The sequence below is a fragment of the Varroa jacobsoni genome, unplaced genomic scaffold (genome assembly GCF_002532875.2).
Source record: "Varroa jacobsoni isolate VJ856 unplaced genomic scaffold, vjacob_1.0 scaffold_500, whole genome shotgun sequence".
NCBI lineage: Eukaryota > Metazoa > Arthropoda > Arachnida > Mesostigmata > Varroidae > Varroa > Varroa jacobsoni.
Window position 1 is genome coordinate 116,355 of NW_019213402.1, and position 7,743 is coordinate 124,097.

At 42.7% G+C, this 7,743-nt stretch overlaps 1 long non-coding RNA gene across 1 annotated transcript; it reads left to right on the forward strand.

The window, feature by feature from the left end:
* Window positions 1-1,054: 1,054 nt before the first annotated feature.
* LOC111260983 (uncharacterized) lies at window positions 1,055-7,356 on the forward strand. The gene is made up of 2 exons (XR_002680691.2): window positions 1,055-6,257; window positions 6,448-7,356. It is a non-coding gene; the product is annotated as an uncharacterized LOC111260983 (long non-coding RNA).
* The last annotated feature ends 387 nt before the right edge of the window (window positions 7,357-7,743 follow it).

The window sequence follows — 7,743 nt, forward strand, 5'->3', positions numbered from 1 at the left end:
TACTGCCAACTGGGCAAACCACAGAAATACCGACTCTTTTTTCGGCGGCAAACGTCTTGCAGCCTTGCTCCTATGGACACGAAGAACATAACCGGTCCGACGGTGGTCGGAAAAGCGATGCCTGGGGCCAACTGACAAGAGAGCTCACGGCGCCGACGAGGACGATTACCCCGACAACTCAATCAGGTTTCAGGACGTGAAAAGGAAACCCGTAGTGATGGTTATATGGCAAAGGCCAACGGTCTCCAAAGCAGATAAAATCGGTTACCAGCTGCCTTTTCTTGGCTGTTACTACTAATGCCAACTATAGGACTGCTGTAAAAAGTTGAAGAGGATCAATTAATGTTATTCTAAGCGAGCGGGCAAGATAAAGAAGTAAAGAAGTGAGCGCGTCACAATTCGCTCTTTTTGCCCCGATTCTTTACTTTCTCTGTAGTTCGATCTCAATGTGCGTGTGCACCTCGATGTCTCTTCGAAGAGAGATGAGCTGTGCGTGTCTCTACGAAGGTAGCATGACCTTTCCCTTCTTCAGTGTTAAGCTAAAACCGTTGTTCGCAAGTTCCTTCTCCATTTTGCGGAACTCCTATAAACTGACAAAGCTGAGGCACTGGGTGTTAGGGGGTATAAAAAAGTGAGAACGTGAGGCAGCAGTGGGAAGTAAAAGAAAGGTAGGTCGCCTGCCTGTCGGTCTTGCTTGAAGCTGGTGTCGAGAGATAGCGTGCAGCAAACTCTCGAGACGGAAAAGCAAAACGACCAGAGGCCACAGAGGAAATAGCACTACGAAAGTAACTAGAGAACAGAAAAAGGTAGAAGCTACGTAAAAAGAGACTGTGTATCGCTTGAAGTGTATGGAATCAAGGAACAATTGAGTTCCTTGTTGCTTTGGCTTTCACTTAGACCTGGGAGTTGATTCGGAAATTGGTAGATGGTATGGAGAAAGTCATCACGACAGAGGCTACTGCACGGCAGCAATAGCACAGCTGCAACCAGTAGAAACCATGGTGGTAGGATTAGAAGGCGCCAGTATGGGCCTTTACCTTTGTCTTGGCTTCCATATTCGACGCCTGCGCGGCGAGGGTGAAGCTCTATCAAGGTCTGCTAGGATTGCTTTGACGGCGGACCTAGGACGATGGCCGCGGATAATAACGAGGCTCACCACTACCACAACAGTCTCCAGTCTCATCCACGTTTCCTACGAGCCAACATCTGCACATACCTATTTTCACGGTCCCTTTCAGTGCTTTCGTAAATACACCCTTGGAGCTCTTCAGGCTGCTTCATCCTTCCCAGGCCGCAGCTACTAACACCAGCGTTCGGCAACCCTTGTCCACTTTAAAGACTGTTGTAAGAAAATGAGCTTCGAGTACTTCGTTGAGCTGTGGCAGCCGCAATATTTTTTTTATGTGTTAGCAAAAGTTGTACACACGCACATAAAGCTAGTTACAAAAGCCACCTCCATGACCAGCTTGAACAAACGCCATCATTGCCGAGGTCGATCGTCTCTTCGATTTACCCACCTTTGCTGCTGTCCTTGTGCCTCACCCCGCCATGCGGTCTTACCGCCGTTTGCAAGTGTTAAAGCAAAACCTTGACACTTTGGCCACCAGCTTTTCCTATCCTCTGTCTTATCTCTCGCTTGACCATCTATGGTATATTCCAGATGGCTTTCGCGCCTATTGCGACCTATACTATCGATAGATTTTTAGTGAGCCTTGCGGGCGCTGGCAGAGTAAAAACACAACAAAGACTAAGTGACAGAAAGAGAGAACACGGAAAACCTGAACAGATACGAAAACAAGATGGCCCCTCAGCAACCCGTGTAGGCTCTTCTTGCACGCCTGCTGAACCCCGTAACCTAGGGATCTTCGTTGCGTTCCTCTGGTTTGTAGAGAGGAAGTATTTACGCTAGGGCATTTAAGCGACTTGCCTTCTCCTTCGGTTGCCCTATTTTGGCACTGGGCGCGTTGCTATGCTACCTGTACGGAATAGCAACAACATCTTACGATAACCACAGAGGAAAGAAAGCCAAAAAAATTATAATCTCTGCTTACATTGCCTATCCTTTCTAAACGCTGGATGTTTTGACATTGCCTGCTCTAAAACGCCCTGGATATATTTAGATTCTTCTAAAAACGGTATTTGTTCAATTTCTAGTCTGTTAATAAATGTTATCCTAACTCTATCGCTGTCGGTTATATCGCATGACCAACTGTGGAACTTACATTACAAGTTGATCCTTTATTTTCGGAACGGGGCAAACGGCTGCCGCGGGACATCAAAGAACTTGAAAATGTAATTTTCTTTATTAAAAAAACGGGATCTGTGCTAAAATGTTTTATTGCAGATGGCTGATTGATCCACTGCCTCTGAAATACAACTATATATTTATCATTGGGCTTTTTTGTTTAATAACGAAAGAATATAGAAAATGATTTATCAATGAATAACGCTCAACTTACGTTCGCAACATGTCGTACTCTGAATCTTGCTTGAACGTAGTTGGTAATCATAACAAGAAGATTATATTTTAAATATAGAAGGATAGTCACACAGAATGAAAATTATTCTGTAATGCATTTCTAGGCGCCCACAGAGCTGTACAATAGATAAAATGGCTTTATGAACTAACGTTTATTTAATTTCATCACAGACTATTCACGAAGTCTAGTAGTTTTGTACAAATAGCTTCTTCGATGAGCGGCATCATCACAATGTTTTGTGACCTCAATTTTTTTATCCCCTGTATCTTCTTTGACGGAGACTATCGTGTCAATCATGCAACCCAAATGTTTTTCGAGTTTTTTGCCCCTTTCCAACTCGACCTGCAGCACTCTGAGACTGAGCACAAAGGATGAGCAAAGTTGGTCGGCAGCAACTCCGTGCTTCTCGATCTCGCGCACATGCGCTTACCAGAAAATCCCTTATCTTTGCCACGTGTGCTTTGGTAAGGCGATACAATTAAATGACCCAAGCTCCGCTGGGAACAGATGTGAGCTACTTCGTGCACTGCGGCTGAAACTGAAGTAACCTCAGGCGTGAAAGCTTTGCTTAGAATCAGCGATCCTGAGGGAATCAACCGCGAAACAGGCTAAGAAATAAATATGAGAGAGATCTATAAGCAGAGCGGAGATTCTAAGTGGATGTCTCGTTTTCTCTCGGGTAATCGCTCAACGTCGCTTTCTTGTAAGTTTCTTTTTTTTTATTAATCCAGTGTGATTGCCTTGCCAACTGGTGGTGTCAAACCGACCTTGTACACATGCGCTTAGTTAACTCTATAATTAGTCTATAACTACCCAGGCGGCTGAGCGTGCTTGCAGTGCAAGAAAACGCCACAGATAGACAACAGATAAATTGTTTTGAGTATAATAAGAGGAATGGATAGTTCCGGCACAAAATCGTTGCTCGTATTCCTTTTAGGGACGCAGCATTATAAAGAGAAACGGAGAGACGTTATATTTATGGCAATTAAAGCAACTTAGGGTTGCTGATCTAGTTCATTAGGGATAATTGTCAAAGACTACTTTGAATATAAAGTTACTGCAGCACTTTTATCCTAAAATACCTGCGTCTACTGTTATGAGGATCAGTAACTAATCCACTTATTAAATCAAAATAAATTAAAAAGTATTTGTAGAATCGTGCCTTCGACTATAGCTAAACTAGGTAGCACAAAAGCTAGTGTATCAATTTATTAGTGAAAAAAACAAGGACCAACTGGTAGTAATGCCACATTAGCTATATCACACTATTCATTTATGATTCTGCTAGTCGTATTACATTCTTGGTCGTCGCATTAAGGGGATCCCAAAGGCGATCAACATAAACAACACAACGTACAAAAGAAAGGAAACAATGTAAACATTAACACATCAGACCCTCTTTTAGAAATGTTCCTTTAAAATTTATTTTATGGGTATAGCTATAAGAGGATCTGACCTTGTTACAAAATCAACAAGAAAGGGTTATCGCTTTTTTCGGCGAGCAATCATCCGTGCTAATTTGAATATATGAGATTTCTAGATATGGGGCACAATATGTGTGCTTTGTTCTCCAAAATAACTTACTTGACTAAAAATCATAAACGATTTTTCAGAGTCAATTCATGGACCACATAACTGTCGACGGTACCCATAAATCCGTCACTATGACGACACTTGATTCAATTATAACGGCCCTAAAATTACTAGCAACCGCTACATTTTGCTTAATTGACAGTAACTTAATTCCATTCCCATCAATGGACTCCCGTGCAAAACGCAGTTGGACTATGGTAGCTCAGCACCTCGGCGGGATGAGCCGGGATGATACCGAGTATTACCAAAAATGGATATCGCTAAGGGTTGTTTTTTACGCGCAGGTAATTATTACGGAATGAACTTGGCAGATGTCAGTAAGTTCGCCCCTTTCATAATTAAAGGAAGGTAGCAGGAATGACACCGAGAGTATAGCATCATTTGCATTGAAATTTGGAGGAGAATTTGATTAATATTGTAACTTCGCCTTATATCCTTGTAATGATCAAAATGATCACTGTAAATTAGAACTTGTACTTTCAGTTCTCTTTCAGCTATTGTAACTCTTGCTGACTCCAGAAACCAATGGCCTCGCGATTCCATTCGTGTGAGCTTCCTTTTGCTAACCCAGAACACCTCTGTAATAGTTAAATGATATATTAGAGAACTAATTAAGAATTAGATAAAGATTAGCTAAAGGGTTAATTCCAGCGCAGCCATCATTTAAACCTACCTTGTACAAACGAGGTCCACACTCAAAATATGTACACTTTATAATTACAGTGTACAACTATGTGCAAAGTTGCAGCGTGACTTGTTCTCATGTGTGTATATTATAACAAATTTGCCACGCAACTAACTCACTTGACCCCACAGAAATGTAGCCTGCTGTCCGGTCTAAACGCAGATAATAGTAACAATGTGCCCAGCGCTATCGAAGCAATAGGGACGGCCGGTTGGCGGTCAGTGCAAAAGCTCAGCAAGTTAGAGACAAACTACATCTGCAACTTAAATTAGTCTTGCGCCTAATGACCCTCTGTTATCAAATGGCCAGACCGAAGGTGGTCGGTCCATCGCCACAAGGCGAGGAGTCGCTGCCGCTCGTTGCTAACTGTTTGTGATTCGTTGTATTTTTGCCCGTTCAGAATCCGGGCTTCGGAGTCCGTCGATAGGTGTCGCTGTAGTAACAGACCGGCCGAATGTCTAGCTGTCTGTCAAGCAGCACCCGGAAACGCGACGTTTATTCAGGCCAGTGCTGATATGTCACAGGGTGGCCACTTCCGGTGTCAAATGGGTTGCTGCCGTTGCCGCCACCTACTGCTGTCATCACCAATGGGCCTGCGCCAACCGCTAGGCTGCTTGAAGCCCAAGCACGCCAAAACCCTTCTTGTCGCCTCCTGAAGGGGCAAGTTGCGGAGCAAACGATAGGGCCTACACGCTTACATACATGGCGCCAGGCAGCTTGAATTGTGAAGCTCTATAAGATAGATAGGAGGTTTCGGATCCAAAAACGCGCACGTAGAACGGAAAACGGAGCTGTGAAGGCAGGCGTGAAAGCACAACATAGCGGAGCACCTTGTTCGCCCTCCAACGCTGTACAGTTTAAGCGAAATAATTTGCCAGCCCACGAAAACGGAACGCGCATTAACTCGTATAAACTTTATCAGTTGGACGAAGTCACATTCGAAATGCGGAAAGCGAGCCGAGGCGTTGAGGGAAGACAGCTAAAAGAACCTAACGATTGCTTGACATTTATAATAGCGTGCAAACCATAAACACGACAGTAATAGTGGATGTGTGATGGTATGAGCCATTACGAGCGTAAATGTAAAAGCTCACCATGACAATAAACTACCGTTCGGTGCGCAGGCATATTTGCATAGGGGCATGTATACGGCTTGTCCAGTTCGGCCTTTTTCCATGCTATTTGAAAGTCCGCGTCTCAAAGGCTAGCATCCGCGTAGGATAGGCTTAATGGAGCTCTTATTTATCTGTTTTTCGAGATATAGTTCCCTGTCTGGATATAACAAAATTCTATTTAGAAAAAAACATTCCAAGGTTTTTCTACCGCTCTCCACCTATTGCGAGTAAGTTGTAGATGGATACTAATGGATTCCTGATCTCGCCAATCGGATTGCCGGAAGCAAATCAGGTCAAGGAGTTTTCTGTGACGCAAGTTCTGCCGTTATTTATGGTATCGCGATAATACCATTACTGCCTACTGTAGCTCTTTGTCTGGATACGGTGAGTATAATTCTATAAAGAAGCCGCACTATTTCTCACTCAATCTGAGAGGTGTATCGACACGTGCAGTAATCGAGTAACGCTTCGATGCATGACCGACGTGGCCGTAAATGTACCCGTGCGAATAACGCAGGACCCGTACTACAATGTATATTATAAGAGTTTATTATTTTGTGCGTTTTTACTGTAGAACATTGCCGCGCAGTCTGTTGTTGACGAAAACTCACTTTGAAACAAAGGGGAGACGTTTCTAACGAGGGGTGCCATTCTACGAACACGAACGCAACGACGATGACAACTGAAGTGTCGCAAAGCCATCTACTTGACACTAGTGGACGGTCATCACGTGTATTTACCTAGCCTCTCGTATTAAATACGTAGACGAGAGAGGCAGCTGTGACACTGGAGCTGCACGAACTATATACAAGGCAACGAATAAAGAACAAATGCCCTTCACGTATGAAGTGCTGATTCCGTCCACAAGGCTTCACGCCGATGTGTGCTATGCAAATATAGGATTTCTATAGTGCCGGCTATGAATTGCTAAACTATTTCTATGAAATTTTAAATTTTAACGTTCAGGAACAAGATTCAAGTTCGCTTTGACTGTATGCTTAAAAGAAATGCTTAACTAACCCCATGTTTCCGGTGAATAATAGCTGCTTACCCTCTAAACATGGCATGTATTTAGAATGCTAGCATAGAACTCTTTAGTAGATTGTAAAAGCTATTTAAGGAACATGAAATTTAACTAACGTTACTTAATGTCGTAATTAATGAGCCCATAAATGTATTTTGCCACGAGTGTTTGTATACACAACAACAAAACGCATACAACAAAGGGCCTTAGCCAATGTTGGCCTGTTCTATTACCGGACAAACTACAGCGACGCTTTTAATGAACTCTGATAGAGTACGCAGCTATTTTCAAGGTAAAAGTTTAAAGGTAAAAAAAAATACGTCTGAGTAACTCAAGCCGGAAGAAATTCTAGCAGACGATACTATCTGTCATAAAACTAGTCAAGTAATAATGGCCATGCAGACTCACAATAGTGACGGTGCGGAACAAAAATAAAGAATCTTTGCAAATTTCTGCTTACCTTTTTAGCGTTCTTTTTCAATACAAAAATGATTTTTATTACAGCTTTGACCTTTGTTTGTGTTTACTAGGTTCAGCCGTGGTAACTATGGTACATTTCGATTATAAACATTGCATGCGTTTTGCAGACCTTTATATCGAATGTCTTTGCATATTTATATTTTTACCTACAAAGTGTGCCCTAAGCGACTTAGACTTCGGTTCGAAAAGGTCCACGAGAGTTCGGTAATTTGATTTCTGCGTTACTAAAAAAAGCTAGAGTAATTGTAGGTAAAAGTAATATCAAACTTCGGAAGTACCTCTTACCGCTAACTTATTGTCGACCCAAAGTTGATTTTGATTCCTGCTGCCATCTCTATCGTTCAAGTGAAAATTCAATGCATCAGC